This window comes from Haliotis rufescens, unplaced genomic scaffold (assembly GCF_023055435.1).
Source record: "Haliotis rufescens isolate VD_foot unplaced genomic scaffold, xgHalRufe1.0.p SCAF_12, whole genome shotgun sequence".
Classification (NCBI taxonomy): domain Eukaryota; kingdom Metazoa; phylum Mollusca; class Gastropoda; order Lepetellida; family Haliotidae; genus Haliotis; species Haliotis rufescens.
The window spans coordinates 10,517,845-10,534,689 of NW_025963802.1; the positions used below are offsets into that span (position 1 = coordinate 10,517,845).

The 16,845-nt window shown below is 37.8% G+C and overlaps 2 long non-coding RNA genes across 2 annotated transcripts; both read left to right on the plus strand.

Moving 5' to 3' along the window:
• The first annotated feature begins 152 nt into the window (after positions 1-152).
• Positions 153-1,128, plus strand: LOC124126611. The gene is made up of 3 exons (XR_006859804.1): positions 153-189; positions 426-694; positions 1,047-1,128. It is a non-coding gene; the product is annotated as an uncharacterized LOC124126611 (long non-coding RNA).
• A 4,563-nt stretch (positions 1,129-5,691) lies between these two features.
• LOC124126610 lies at positions 5,692-6,892 on the plus strand. Its single transcript, XR_006859803.1, has 3 exons — positions 5,692-5,738; positions 6,003-6,290; positions 6,790-6,892. It is a non-coding gene; the product is annotated as an uncharacterized LOC124126610 (long non-coding RNA).
• Positions 6,893-16,845: the final 9,953 nt, after the last annotated feature.

Sequence of the window (16,845 nt, forward strand, 5' to 3'; positions counted from 1 at the left end):
AATTTGGTAAATGACCTAATCGTAACAATGACTCGCTTTGTGTTCCAAGAACACTAGTAGGTGACACATTTATAATGAATTGACATGTTCCATGTATTCACATTGCACATCAACATTGTGTGTATATAAACCTCTATTTCCTTTCAAAAGGGGACTTCGACCACTGCACAAGCACCTTGGCTTTAAAAGGTAATGTAACAATGCGAACAGGGATTCATATTTGTTGAAGAATATTGACCGTCTAGGCTGTTATAAAATAGGATGTAATATATGCACTTAATATTGGAATTATTGTGGTTTTGAAACAAAAAATACATTAAACCTTGCATTTGTAACAGAAACATCAGCTGTCAACAACAACGATGTACTATTACAGTACTAACGAGAAGATATTTCCTTAAGACACATAAATATTTCTTTTCCAGCAGACTGCCATTTACCATGCATACGAAATTCGTCATTCTTCTCCTTGTCGTCGCTGTTGCCGCCTCTAGCGGGTACAGATCGCCCAACTACTGGAGGAACTTTGCTCAGTATAACTACATGAATGAAATGGACACTCCTGACTACATGGACGACGACTACAACTCCATGTACATGAATGGAAGAGGATGGGGCAACCGCAATACTGGGCGTAGCAACAACTTTTTCGGGAGATACAACCGATATTAGACTTTTAATAACCTGTTCTGAGGTGAGAAGAGAAGGCATTCTTTCTAATGTCTCATCAATTAGATCATTTCCTAAACACCAACACTTTTATCCTGATCATGCTGTCCAAATATTGTAATTGTTTGATAGCAAAGATACAGGTACCGATAAAGAATAAATAATGAGTTTGTGTATACATAGATAATCTCGATAATAGACGTTATTGAAAACTATACTTTTTTATTTAGATAATTTTGATAAATAAATAATGTATCAAAAATTTAAAAAAACACAATCTGAAGTTTAATTGGGGTAAGGGTTTGATGAATAACCTTCTACCCATTGGAATGTGTACGCTCATATATATTTACAAAAGTCTGTTTTATTTTTTTCAGATGGTTTCCAGGTAAACGAGGTTCTGCTTGATATACACGCTGTATTACATCAGAGAAACTAAATAAACATCGTATTGAAGGGACAATGTGTCATGTTTTTGATTGCCATTGCAATGCCAGACGCATGTTTTTCTATAACGTGTAATAGATTGTCATCTGAGTTGTAGGTATGATACTAATCCTTGCTATTTGAAGGCAATTGTGTTTTTGCACGCGAATGTCATCGTTAAATTAATGACTTGGGAATACTGTTGGGGATGTTCTCGTGTTCTTGCAATCTCGCGATCTCGACTTTTTAATAAGATAACTTCCCTTCACGCCTACATACACATATTTGCATATTACGAGACCACAAGAATGGCCTTTACTATATTCCATAGATGACACAGAAGCAGCAAGGTCACAGATTGTTCTCCATTTGTGTCTTCATGCCACAGGAATGGGAAAAATGTGACCTATTCTGACTCAGAATGAGATCACCAATGTTAAAAAAATTAGTGAACGATAATACTAGCACAAAAAACATGGATTGTTTTCAACATATACTTCTACATAAAATACATTTGACTTAATGAGTATTTGTGTTAAACCACCATTTCATTCAGGGAAGAACTTCCAGATAAATGTAGACGATTATCTGAAACAGTTAATCATATTATTATTATAACACACAATAAAAAAAATGTTTTTATGTTTAGGTGATGTAAACGGCTAGTAATAACCACATGATAACTAGACCACAACAATGGTTTCCAAAGGTATCAGCGAAAACAACACCTTTCTTCTTCCAGTTCTAGAAAAATTATGTCCTGTTGTTGAAGGCATGTTCACTGCAGGTGACGATCTCTACTATTGTGGAATATATGAATGAATACTTCCTAGCTGCTGTAGAAATCGAATGGGTGATCAATCCCTCGAGTGTTGGAAAAATCCGTACAAATTAAATAGAGATATATTGCTGGGTCCGGCAAATGTACCACCAAATCCCTGTATACAAGGCTAAACATAATCCTTATTACAATCAAGGAAGGTCTTTCCTTATATTCACAGGAAGTTCTTGAGACAAGTGGAGTTAATACCACGTAGATTCTCAAAAACTCAAAGGATTTGCTTGACTATTTGCAATCTCAAAACATTTGATTTTTTAACTTAGTACACTACTATCCCAAATAACAAACTTAAGGAAAAATCTCACTCCTTGATCCATGTTGTTTTTTTGTAACAAAACGTGGTGACCAGTTACGTATCTATATGCAGAGGTTCAGGACACATTGTTAAACATGAAAGCAATTGCCATCTAAAGTTTACTGAGAAAATAATATGTGAAATGCTGAACTTCCTCATTGATAACATCCACATAAAATTTTGGGGACATTTAGGCAAGATGAAGGCTTACCAATGAGCACCATTTGTGCAAACCTTCTTGTGGATATGCCTATGGGTTCCTCTCTGGCTCCAATCATCAATGAAATCGTCATGACATCCGTCGAAAAATCAGCCCTCTCCACAGCACCGTCATACCTCTCTGCTGGTACCGGAAAGCGGACGACACATTCAACACCATAGCCCACCAGAACGACCCCACAGAGGTCCTAAAACATCTCAACGCACAGTACCAGAGAATCTAGTTCACCATGGAGACCGAAACCAATCAACACCTTCCGTTCGTAGGTGTTTCCCTCCAAACCTATGATGAAGAACTAAGAACATCAATGTACCACAAGCCAACACACTTAGACCAGCACATCAACTACAACTCCCGCCACAATCAAGAACAAAGCCAACAGAGATGTCATCTTTTCTAGCGGAAAGATATTGTTAAGTTTCCACCTTTGTTATCATTTTGCTTTTGTTTTTATAGGTACATATATATGTTCTCTGCTTCATAGCATTTATTCATCTGATGAAGGAGTAAGTATATATACTCCGAAAAGTTGTGTTCTTCATAATAAAGAAGTTGACATCCATAAATTCTCTTCCTCGTGTGTATCACTTCTAAATGCCACCCAAAGACTTATTGCTCGACATGAAGGGAAAGTTGACTACTGGAAAGTTTAAATCATCCCTCTTGTCATACAGTCGGGTGGGGAGTGTTTTGTCACACTGAAGCTTTATGCATAGATCTAAATACGAAATAGATGCTTGGACACGTATGTTGAAAATTAATCTAACTTATAGAAACACTTACATACCTAAAGATATATTCGTGACGATACGCGATATTGTATGTCACATACCCCAAGGTGGGAATCGGGTGCTCACAAAGTATAATAATCCAGAAACGACGACAATGTAACACGTGACTCGATATCGACCAATCAGCAGATTTGCCTTCACTGTGTACAATACCGTATCGATTCGTCTTAACATTGGAAATAATAACCTGAATCAATGATAACATGCAAATGCGTTTGGAATACATAATTAACACTGCATTTGCTGAAAGGGACGCCTTGATAGAAATCTCAAATGACACACCATTAACATATCTAGCTCTGTTTACTGAATAAATTTTCATCACATTCTGAACAAACGGATCACAGCTAAATATCCTCAGGATTGATTTACGCCACCAACATTTATGTCGTGAGAGGTCAACAAGACAAGTTTCTGTATTAATAATACTCGCACAGCTTCAAGTTGTCTGAATGAGCTTGAAATTAACGGGACCTGTGTTCGTAGTGTGGTAGTTATTTATCATTGAATGAAGGTATATAGTCAGGAAGTATCGTCTTGATGGTGCAAGGAAGCACTTGCTTCAGAGACTGGTAGTGTTCCTTGCTTATGTGTAGTGAGTGATCTCAGGTACAATTGTATCAATAGCATTCATTGTATTGCTTCAATATAGCATCCATTATATAATTGTTTCCCGTCCCATCTGGGGTGAGGTTTTCTGATATTACTTTTGCTAAGTGAGGAATCTTTGTCTCAGTTTCTATAACTACTGGTTCAAATCTTTCTTTATTCCAAGTAAATCTGTAATTCGAGTTCTGCTCTAAGGATACTTATAAACTGTTTCATCCCATAAATTTAAGAACATACATGTTTCGAATTATCAATATGAATATCGTAGCGCGGAAACGTCAGTGAAAATATTAATGTGATTTTAAATTGTACATGTATTAATGGTTTGCATGTACTGAAAGGAAATTCATCAAATTGAAACATGTTTGTTTGCTTTTTATGAAGTCGTGTACCTGAAGTATGTTTCCCTTTCCCTTGAACATTTGGAAAATTTACTTCATAAACATGTATGTTTTAAAATGCACATAATGAAAGACGTATATTTTTTTCGTACAACTGCCGTTTGCACAGTTTGATGTGTTACTGTTGAATATTTATAATTGACTTCAATGAGTCAACGCCAGGCTGGTGGGTGGTGGTGATTCACAATGACACACTCAGCCGGGACTTCACAATAGAAGGTGTAGTTAGTCTAGTAATTTAGAGATACAAATTCACAAAACATGATTGTATGGAATGAATGTCATTCTTGTCAGTCTTGTCAATGATGTCTTTTGATATGGTACTGTGAACCTTTTAGAATTTTGAAAGTGTTTTATGTTCACACAAACCTTTCTCAAATTAAGTTTTGAAATCCACAAATTTAAAGAGAGGATAATATACTGAACTGTAAGTAAGGTGTTTCTTTTCAAGTCCACAAAAACAACGTACAAATTAGTGCTCACTGATGAAGATTAACAAAATTGATTTCATTGTATGCTTTTCTATTCTAGTGTCATAAAGTCTTAACGACAGGAGTGGTTTGTAATTGCCAAAGAACATTACAAAACAATAAATTTCAAATAAGCTTTAACTGCAGCAGCCAGTGTTGAATTTACGAATAGAAAACCTTGACACGCGATGGATTAATGTGTTCTATGTTCTTATGCAAATGCCATAAACATGATACCTATACATGTACAACTCTATTCATAATACACGAAAAGTTATACTTCATTTCAAAATCATGGTTTTAAATAACACTGTATTTACATTTTGCAATTCGCCCTCAAACATGTATTTTAAGAAAAAAGAATCCCACTCAGTTCTTGTCAATTTTGTCATACAAACCGACTTAAACTAAAAGTAATGATATATGTCATATCAAAATGTAATAGGGGGTAATCGTATTTATTTGATCATCAAAAATCATTATGTATAATAAATAACAAAACGATTCTGACGGAATACTATACTGTACGTTAATGAATAAACACAGAAACGTTGGATATTGTTAAATATGTACCTCCTGCTTGTATGTGTTAAGCATTGTTCAGCAAAACACGTCAGTGACAATATAGAAGCGTTTAATTTAAACGAAAGATGAGCTAAATCATATCTGCCTGCACTGTCCTGGCTTCATGAAGTGATATGTCAAACCCGTTTCACATGTCACCTGACGATTTTACCATTAATTACTACATGTTCAAACATAATCATTACAAATGTCAAATACCTAACGGAATTGTGGCGGTAATTGTCGCCTGAAGCAAATCAGGTGTTGCATCGGTGATCACAATATGATGTCATTATCAGAGTGACAGTTCAGAAGTGATGCAAATACGCCATATGTGAATTATTGCTCATTGAGTATTACTGGCACTGCATATGTATATAAAGTCAGGCTCAAGCTGTATTTGACACACGCCTCCATTTACCTCGAAGATCCGAATCATCCTTTGGATAAAGGTATGCATCATATTCCATTGTTCATGTTGTGGTCATGTGCATTCATTTAACTGAATGCAAAGGTTCTGGCAGCAACTGATGTTGTGATTGTAAAGAACAGATCATATGCTGTTAATTTATAATTTGTGTTCTTTGTATTACAAATTGATAATAGACATATTTTTCATGTTACTAACTGTGAGAGTTTACATAAGCAGTTATATTGTAATATGAAATGACGACTGGAAACATACTAGTACCTAACACTGACGTTTATTATTTCAGCCGTTTCAAATACAACCATGCAACTGAAGATTGTTTGTCTACTTCTGGTCGCCACTGTGGCCATGACAGCCGCATACAGGGGTCAGTACAACTCTCTGAGGAACCAAGGGATTTACGGTCGCTACGGCTACGACATTGAGGTTCCTGACTTCCCCGACTTTGACAGCTACATGTACAGATATCTGATGACGAGAGGTCGTCGACAAGGTAGACAGAGCAGACAGAACACGAACCGCTACAACAGTTTGAGGAATCTTGCCAGACTTGAGGCTCATGACCTTATCTGAGGTAGGTGAGAACTAGTCAGTTCTTTCCTATTTACAACTTTTTACACACACATACGCGCGCGCGCGTACACATTGTGGTGTGTGCAGTCTGACACAAATATATTAATTGTCATGCGAAACATATCTTCAGAAATACAGAACCTGAAATCGATTATGTAATGACATGTTTTGTAGCTTTCCGCTTGCAAGAGATATTTGACTACCATTTCAATTGCTTCCTCTCATTACTTGCGACCCTCTGCAGAAATTCACATCGTTCTTGTTCCAATTTTTCAGCAGGCATCGATCAGTGAATCTTATCAATTAATCCCTCACTAAGATCAATGTTGTATGTAGATATTTCCAAAATACACATGACATTTCTTGGCATAGAAATCTAATAACAGGTGTGATTAACATTTTTTATAGTTGTATATATCACATCTAGGACTTGAAACATACATTTATGTCTACGTACAGTCACGTTCACCTTGATATCGGTTTTATTTGTTTCTTTTCAGAATACACCGGTGTCATATTGACATGACATAAATATGGCTATTGGAAGGGGTTTCATATTTAACCACAAATTTACGTAGAAAATAAACATTTGAAATAATATATTTGTTTGTCGTCTCTGAGAAATTATATGCTGAAAGCCTCCTGGTAAACATTCATGGTACGAGGGCGTAAGTCTGACCAATTTCAGTAATATTCCAGCAATATCACGGCGGGGGACACCTGAAATGAGCTTCACACATTGTACCCATCAGGGTTTTCGGTGTGACGAGCGAAAGCTTTAACCACTACGCTACCCCACCGCCCTGACCCATTATAAATGTACACATAACTTATACACATTATCATCACACGAGTGAAAGACACATGGTTCTTGCACATTCAAACGTCCTGCAAGAAAGAAATAGCAATTTTCACTTCACTGAAAACACGTGTGTTGTGCATGCCTTCAGAACATGTGCTCTATTTCTTGATCTCACACGTTCCTTTTTAAGTTGTTAAATTATTCATATGTCGTCCTTCCAACCTGGTGGATAGAAACAAATGCACCGGTAAAATAAATCACGGACGCTGACATCCAAACAACCTCGACTTTAAATATCCGGGGTAAATACGAACCTCCCACTCCGCAAATTTTAAGACGTTAATTGGCATTGTGAAATACATAGGCTATCAGTCATTTGTTTAAGTACTCGCCTGCTAGAGTAATATCCATTTCGTCAAGCCAAACATGACGATTTTTCAAATTTGAGATTGAGAAAAAAGACACTAATCAAGAAAGTATTCATACGCAGTGAAAGATTCCCAAACACACATTCCAATTTTTCGATAATTGCTATGCATCCTTTCGGAGCACACTGCTATTGACTGCGTTACAGTAACTATACACAAGTAGTAGAAGACAGTGTCGCTAGTGTAAACTATCGTGGATTTATAATGAATGAAGAAGCAAACCATTGGGTCTACGAAGTCGAATCATATTACGACGGATATGTGGGTATTGCGGATTGGGGTGCAACCATCTGTACATATGGGTAACTTACTTTCATGAAATATTAATCCTTAACATATTCCTAAGGATAAATTTGCTAAATATGTCCTAGATTTTAATCAAACATCATGGTCCTCTGATGAGGAATGTCACGATACAGATATGTTTTTAGATATGAAATCTGATGTGGAAATATGACAAGCACTGAAAACTGGGTAAGGCAAATATCTAATGGAATAACTCCGAAGTTCTACAAATATCGTATGAATATTGTCCCATACAAATCTACTTTTCAATGCTATTTTAAAGACAGAGTCTTTCCCATGTGCTTGGAATATATGATTTGTCATTCATTTGTATCAATCAAGTAACTTAACAAATCATAACATTTATGCAGGAATATCTCTCCTAAAAGTAATGGGGAAATTATTTACTTCTTTTGCTGAACATAGGCTTAGATGATGGACTTAAATCAACGAAATCTTTTCGGAATCCAAAACTAGATTCAGAGAGGAGTATTCAACAACTGATACTGTTTTTGTTTTGCAGGCATTGTGTTAAACCAAAACATCGCTTTAATGATTTTAGAAAGGCGTTTTATTTTGTTTATAGAAACAACCTGTTGTTTGTACTAATTCAAAATGGCTTTCGTGGTCAAATAAATAAAGTTATTGTAAACATGTTTGTGCAAGTGTGAAGAAAGGTAATTGGAGATCGGATGTTTTAAACACCTCTTGTGGTGTTAGACAAGGCAGTATGTTTATCCTCTTCATCAATCATTTAGTGTCTGAAATAGACTCAAGTGGTTGAAATTTTGTGTAACTTGTGTAATTTTGAGTGAGTGAATTGAATGAAACATTTAAGCTACTGCTCTTTGCAGATGGTGGTGTTCTAATTGCAGACTCGGGGATAGAATTGCAAAGAAACTTAGATATATTAGAATTATTTTGCAATAAATGGGCAATCAAGGTAAATATGGACAAATCAAATATTATTGTTTTCATAAATTGTGGGTATCTATAAAAATGTGGAAAATGGTTCTTTAAGTCTGTAGAAATTTCAGCAACTTTCCATTATAAATACCTGGGCATTATGTTTTCTTCTAGGTTAATCTGGTCTGAAGGTGAGGTGAAATTGGGTTTAACGTAGCGTTCAAGATTATTGCACTTACATAGCGATGAGTATGTACGTGTGTGTGTTTGTGTGGCTGCTTGTACTAGTCCGGACTAATTATAATGCCGATTCAAGGAATCTTCAAGAAATTGATTTGGTTATACACTGTGACCACGAAAGTACTTCAAACAAGAAGACAGCAACATGCTATTTCAAATATAACCAAACCAAAATCGTCAGCTATTTGCTTTCAAAAATCAAATGACATTTATAAACCAGCCTGACTGTGCCAGGATAACCCAAACCCAAACGTGAGTATGGTTTCACGCCTCTTTTAGCAAGATTCTAGCAATATCACAGCAGAAATGGGCCAGAAATGGGCTTCACACATTTTACACGTGTGGGAAATCGTGACGAGCGAACGCTTTAGCCATTGCACTAGGCTTACCCACTGCCCCGTCACGTTATGTGTAAATACACCACGGCATCCAATGTGTAGATTAATACAAACGCAAATAGGAAAGATTAAACGTTTATTTTCGCCATTTGTCTTGCAATTTCATTTTAGTTTGTAGCACAAATCCATCAAGAGTACAGGAAAATGGTTTATCTGAAAACAAATGAACATAGATTGTTAATTATTATTCTCATCACGAACACTGTTTTTTAAAAATGTCATATATAACACAACTGTATATTTTATCAACTCATTTAGTTAGTTACTCCATATTGAACATACATTTCTATACATGTATGTCTCAGGTAAATCCTCATGAGGACCAGAGTTAGAATGAGTTGATGGTCGTCACAGGCGACTAAATTGAATCATCCGGGCAGATTATGTGAGCCGTGCCCCGGCGTGCCCATTCTAACCGCATGTACGCACAATGTACATGTATGTCTAAGGCAAATACCCATTGGGACCAGAATTGGAATAAGAAAAGTAAATAATCATGATAGTCACCTCTTTGAAACTGTGTGCATTTATGGATTGACTGCCGTTACTCGTCGGTTAGGCTATGCAGCTTGATACAGGTTGTACGTTGTCTTTCGATTTATAACTCGATGAACCGAAAATGAATGATAGTCTGTCAATATAAATTGATTTATTGTCGCAAACATCTATTTGATAGTGATTCACGAACGCCTGCTTATGATATTGTCAGAATCGTACAGTTGACCATGCCCTCAGCAGACATTTCTTATGTTTACGGACAGGATTTGGTCCTTTCTCTTAATATGAAAACACTTTCAATAAAGTTTCAGTCACACATATGAGAGACAACCGTGGATCCGGTCAGAGCGAAACTTGTGGATTTTGTGCAGATCAAGAATGAAAGAAAAGTTCCGTGCACAGACTGTTACGAAGGAAGTACAGCGGAGTCAAAGTGTCAGGAGTGATCGGTATATCTCTGTAAGGATTGCACACAGACGTCCTCGACTGACAAACGACCATCCAATCATATCCCTGAGTGATGTACTACAACAGCCCCTGAACACGTTTGGCACGTCATTTCTGCACTCATCACCCAAAACACCAGTTGGAGTTCTATTGTGCTACTGATGAAATCCTCTGTTGATTTCTTCCACAGTTCTGGAACATAAAGGCCATGACTTCCGGAAACTCGAAGAAGCTGCTAAAATACGACAAGGGGAATTGGAAACATCGATGCAGGCAGTCCAAGCAAATGCCCTACAACTGCGTCAGAGGCGACTGTGTGAAGAAAAACGTCAAAATGCAATCATGCAGAGAAAGGCCAAATCCGACGTGAGCACATACTTCAAAAGACTGACAAGTATTATCAAAATAGGAAAAGCACATTTGGACCAAGACATCGACCAAAGAAGTAGCACAATGCTGTCTCTGTCTAAGAAGGAAGTAGCAGCGATAGACCAGACTCTTGCTGTAATAGACTCAACTGAAACGTACTTCACACAAGCAAGAACCAAGGCTGACGTCGTGGAAATGCTGCAGATGTATCCTGCAATCAAGAGAAGTCTGGTAGCATCAGCTGTTGGACAAAGACAAGGTAAACCAACGGCACCGGAAGTTGTGACATTTAATCCCACAAATGGACAAATTGTGGAAACATTATTAGTGTCAGAAGTTGGATGCGTGAGAGAGTCTACTGACACCCAGAAAGGTAGGCACAACGTCTGTCGTGAGATTATCCATACCCTCGTATTAGTTAATGGCAGTTTGGTTTCCATGTGTGTTTATCATTGTTACAAGTTGTCAAACTTGTAATTTCAAACCTGCCGCAAGTGCACGAACAAACACTTTTCACCGAATATTGTCACGAACTAGCAACACATTGTTTGTAGTGGATGATATACTATGATAATACTTTGATGGTCTCAAACGTAAATATATTTCGTGGGACTATAGCTCATGCATGTATTCGAAATTAGTGTAGCCAAATGCAATATGATGAACACGTGGTTTTTTCGGTGATCATAATATAATAATGTTTTGCAATGATATTACCGTCCATCAGGAGAGCAGAGGGTTGGGGTTCGATCCCAAGGTCGCATTATACTGAAAGACCTAAAACCTGGCGGTCGGCAAGAAGGAGATAAAATAAGGACAGGTCTTCTCGGAGCTTGTAAAGTGCCTGTGTGGGGTATATCCATGTCAAACTGAGGCATGGTATCTCATGATGATCAACGGCCAAACACTATAAAACTGACATGATTCCGGACTAGTACAAGCAGCCACATACACACGTGTGCGATGTTAAACCCAATTCTAGCTAAACTCACCTTGTAAAGATATAAACTTCAAACCATACCTTATTTCCCTCTTTTTAGGAAAGAATGAACTTCTACGGTGTTTGGATGAAGTATTTGATGCTGCTTTAAAATAAAAAAGCAAGAATGAACTGATGAAACATTTCCAAAAGAAAACCCTCACCTCCGAACGAGAAACGTGCACCATCTGCCTGAATCAGATCGTAGAAGCAAAGAAGATAAAGTGTGGCCACTGTTTCTGTAAGAGCTGCATTGACCAGGTACTCAGTGTGCAAGACCATTGTCCAGTGTGTAAAACCTGCTGTAAAGTAAAAACTGGAAACATGCCTCCCGGGGCGATGGAGACAGGTGATATCGCTGGCCGTCTACCTGGCTATGAGCAACATAACACCATAAAGATAAAGATACAGTTTTGAGGATGGACTTCTGTCTGTAAGTACGGGATTGTCTTACTTTCGTTCAGTGACATTCCTTATGAAGCCGAAAACAAACAAAATGTTAAAAGTTGTTACCTGTGATCACTTGATCACTATGTTCAATATGACTGTGAGTTTATATTCATTATGTTTTTTTATGAACGGTCGAGGGGTGCATTGGTTTATTTGACACTTGGTTCACCGTGAGTTCATCACGAAGGACGTTGTTAACCGTGCCCAGACCTTGGATGTAACGGAGACTGCGCGATATTGTAACGCGACTGGGCGTTCGCAGTACTGCATTATCGTTATATTACATGATAAGGCACAACGAAATAGTCTCGCTCGGACAGAATTTGAATACTAGTGGTTGAACTACATGTATGTGTAACCTTGTAACCGTACTCATATTGTATTAGTATTGGACACATCCTGGCTCAGTTCAAAACACTTGAAAATATATAATTCTAACTTTTTCATATATACAACAGAAACACATTTGTGTTTATTTCTATTTCAACTAAAGTATGTTTGATCGGGTTATGAAATAGAAAAAGGGCGTTACACATTCATACAAATTGTACACCGTTCATACAAACCATGCGTGGCATTGTGTAAGTGACTATCCATTTTATGATTCGGACACAACTTGTGACTTTCGTTTATGTTTAGTATTTATCTTCATTAACCGGCTACTATTCATTGCGACAAAGATATTAAACAAATCTGTTAGATTCCATTATTTATGGTCAGAAATAAGGTTGTGACCATAGCCTACGTGTGTGAAGACAGGCGGGATAACCAAGAAATCTGTTGTTAACATGGTATTGAAAACCTTTTATCATCAGTTTATTCAATATGGCTGAGATTTCAGTGTTTGATCAGTTCATGATATAATTTGTAACAATACATATATATGAGAAATTGAGTGTAAACATAAAGTTGAGTGTGTACGGTACTGTTTTCTACTTTGATTTTTCAACTTTTTCAACTGTTCTGTCAAAACGTCCTGGCTTAGAGTAAGAGAGTATACAACGCTGTATTGCGAAAACGCCATTTAATGACAATGTGATAGAGCCATAGTGTGATAGTGAGAGAATGGGAGAAAGCGACAGAGTGACAATTAATGCAGTAGTAAAGTAAGTTAGTCGGAAGAAATGATGTTACTGCGTAAGATGTAGCACAGTGTAATTTCAAACTCTGACGGGGAGAGTTTTCTTCTATCTGCTTAACGCCTCCGTGGTCTGGTGGATAGAGCGTCGGTGGTTCGATTCCCGACCACGTCATACCAAGACGTTAAACGGTGGTGATTTTATTGTGGCTGAGTGGATCTCTCTCTCTCTCTCTCTCTCTCTCTCTCTCTCTCTCTCTCTCTCTCTCTCTCTCTCTCTCTCTCTCTCTCTCACTCTCTCTCTCTCTCTTTCTCTCTCTCACACACACACCTTGTCGGGAATCGAACCCCTTTAACAACCAGGCTACCCGACCGCCCCTGATCAATACGAGTGAGTGGGTGAGTTGTGTTTAACGCCGCTTTTAACCATTCCAGTTATATTACGGCGTGTCAGCTTAATGTGGGAGGAAAGCCCGAAGTGATGCAGGTCTAAGACGTTTACCACTTCGGTTAAACCAGTATGGTGCTGACAAACCTAGAAACATAATCGGGGCGAACCCACAATCATAGGTTTCTGGCGTGCCCAAGGGACGCACAGCGAATTGCGGCGCCTTAGACGACTGGGCCACCCGTGCCCCCTGATCAATAAGAAGAAAATGATGTGGATAACATTAATGCCTACCTACTTGTATTACTATCATAGCCTCCCAAGACCTATCATTTCAAAAAGCAAGTTTTCATTCTTTATTTATACGTTGAGATGTACAAGGCACATATGTAAATGTTAAATTCCAGTGTCTTAGAATCGTATGTATGTGATGTAGTATTGAGTAAATCCTGTGATGTAAATGCCTATACTTAATGGTAATTCTTGAAATTTACATATTAAGATGATTTATCATAACGTTCTGTCGCTCTGTTGCATCATACTTTTGGTCTATCCCATCACAAACATCGCCATATTAAGCTGTTTTATAGCAGTACCGCTCTGTTTTATCGCAGGATAGTCTATTTTAAAGCGCCATAGCTCCTTGTTCAGATCCTTAGGAACCTATGATCGGAGATTTGAATCACATATTGTCCCTGATTATGATGATGTCGTCCTAGGTATGTCGGCACCACACTGTCTGCTCTTGGGTTTCACCAAATAGGTAAACAGTAAGACCTGTATCACGACGGATTTGCCTCCATTACCAAGCAGATACGCCGTGATATCATCGAAATACCGTTCACAGCGTCACTGAACAGTTCTCAATCAATGAATCATCTTTAGTTTTTTAACTTCTCACTTTTGTGACTGTTTAGCCTTGAAGACTCTGCGAAATGTTTTATGTATGAAACAAATTCCCTTTGTTTGGACAAGTAAGCATAATGTTATCACACATGATTCAAATATTAATGTATCTAATTCATTCCACCCCCTGAGAGATGATGATCAGTACTATGTCATGCAAGAATGGTAATGGTAATGCTTGCCAAATAATCAAATAATCAAACCTATGTAAACAGATATTTCAACAAGAGATAAGAAGTGTTATACTTCCAGGCACCACATCCCCACGAGGTTTGGATATGCAAGATATGGGATGTATACTTATAGCTGGTTACCTATTTGCCCTCGCTGGTAATTATAACACACACAGGGAAAACATTCAGTGAGATCTTGTGTGACAGGAGGGGCATCCCTTGCCAGGACCCATGTATAAAGGAGGAGAATTCACCGCCTACCTGCCCAACAGTCCGGAAGGTCAGAAGGTGATGGCTCTGTTGAAGGTGGCCTGGGAGAGGAAGCTCACGTTCACGATCAAGGCGGGCTATTCGGTTTCGAATTTGATCTTTCAAATTCCTCACAAAACGACGAAGCGACGTTCAGCATTCGCCAACCCAAGGTTTGCGTTAACCATTCATCTCTCTAATGTAACACGCCATATAAAGATTTGTTTACATCTTCAAGTATAGAAGATTCTGATCAGTTTTTAATAAAATGTAATTAATTGTACAATTATTTATGAACCACATGTATTAACGTTTGCTGTAGACTGATTTTCTATGTAAGCATGACCATAGTGGGACAATAACGATACACAAAAGGTATTGACAGACACAGCTATAGTCAGAGTTATCGAGACCTAGAATAAGAACCGATGTAAGTCCTTGATACTGACATTTCTGAGCGTCGGGGAAGTTACCAATTTCGGTAAGACCAAGACAGACATTAAAGTTTGGTGGCACCTGTGACCGTTCAGTGACACTTTAACAAATCTGGAACAACACGATGAGCACAAACATGAAGCCATTTACCCATACACGGTTCAGCGGCCGTATAATTATAATCAGGGACAGTAAAATGTGATTTAATCAATTAGTTAGAATCGTGAATGCCAGTCCCAAAGCCCTGGAGTAAAACAGCCTTAATCATAAACAGGGATTTCAATCCATAATTAACTCACCCTTCATTTCACAAGAGCAAAAATGACTTTAATGAGCAAAAATGTGTGCACGCTTTATTTATCAAGTGTCCCTGAACGAACATGTATATCTGTGTATTATAGCTACAATCTAATAATATAGTGACACGTGACATAATTAAGAATTAAATCAAATATATGCCCATACCAGAAGTCCCCGAATGTCACGGTCATGTAACACCTGAGATGTATTTATTAAAGTACGCTACAGTCCGTTTGATTCCATCTGAGACCGATGAATTGCGCACTAACTCAAAATCTAATAATTGCAACAAAACCAAAATGTGCACAGCGACATGAATTGGACAGACCAACTCTGATGGTTTGTCTCATAATTTTGGACACCCGAATAAAAAAATTGTTTACCAAACGATCATCATATTATTGACATTTTTCGCCATCCAATACCAGGGAGGACCAGTCGCTCATAGAACAGCCAGGTAATGAACAAGCATGTGCACCGTATATGGGGGTCATCTCAAAAGCCGTTTTGGTCGATCAATCGGAGTCACTGTTGCAGGTTTCTGAAGCCGTGACAGTGCATTCGGAATAGGTGTCGCTGTTGTCCGAATCGCTATCGCCGCTGTCCGAGTCTACCCCGATGATCACTTGCTTGATTGTGACATGGTCCAATCCACTATGATCCCAATAATGTCTCTCTATTTCATTCTCATTCTCAGGTCTACAAGTCTGACACCTCCCGATCTATTTAGTGGTCTCTCAAACCAATAATTGGTTGCTATGGACCTATTTTCACCTGTAAGTCCAACAGGGGTATATAGTATCTGATCCGCTTACAAAGTATCTTCAAGAGATAGTGATTGGTTAATGAGTTTGAACATACGTTCAACATGATATTGCCTTAGAAAAAGAAAAAAAATGTAAAACAATTATTAAAGAACCCATTCGAATAGCAAAAGCTTCCAGTTCGGCATACAAAGCTTAACAAAGAAATAATGTCTAAAATAGTAATCAACAGTTAATGAATTATAGTCAGTACATGCATATACGTGGACGTCGAGATAATAAAAAGTGGTTTCTGAATTCTAGTTATTTATGTGATTTTAGAAAATGCTTAAAAAATAAAACGCCTGTGTCACTTAATAAAGTGTGATTCTATTAACAGGCGGCTGGGTTACCAAGCAGCTTTACGCGACCGGGAGGGAAATAGGTGTTTGCTACCACTTCTTTTGTAAAATAGCGAGATA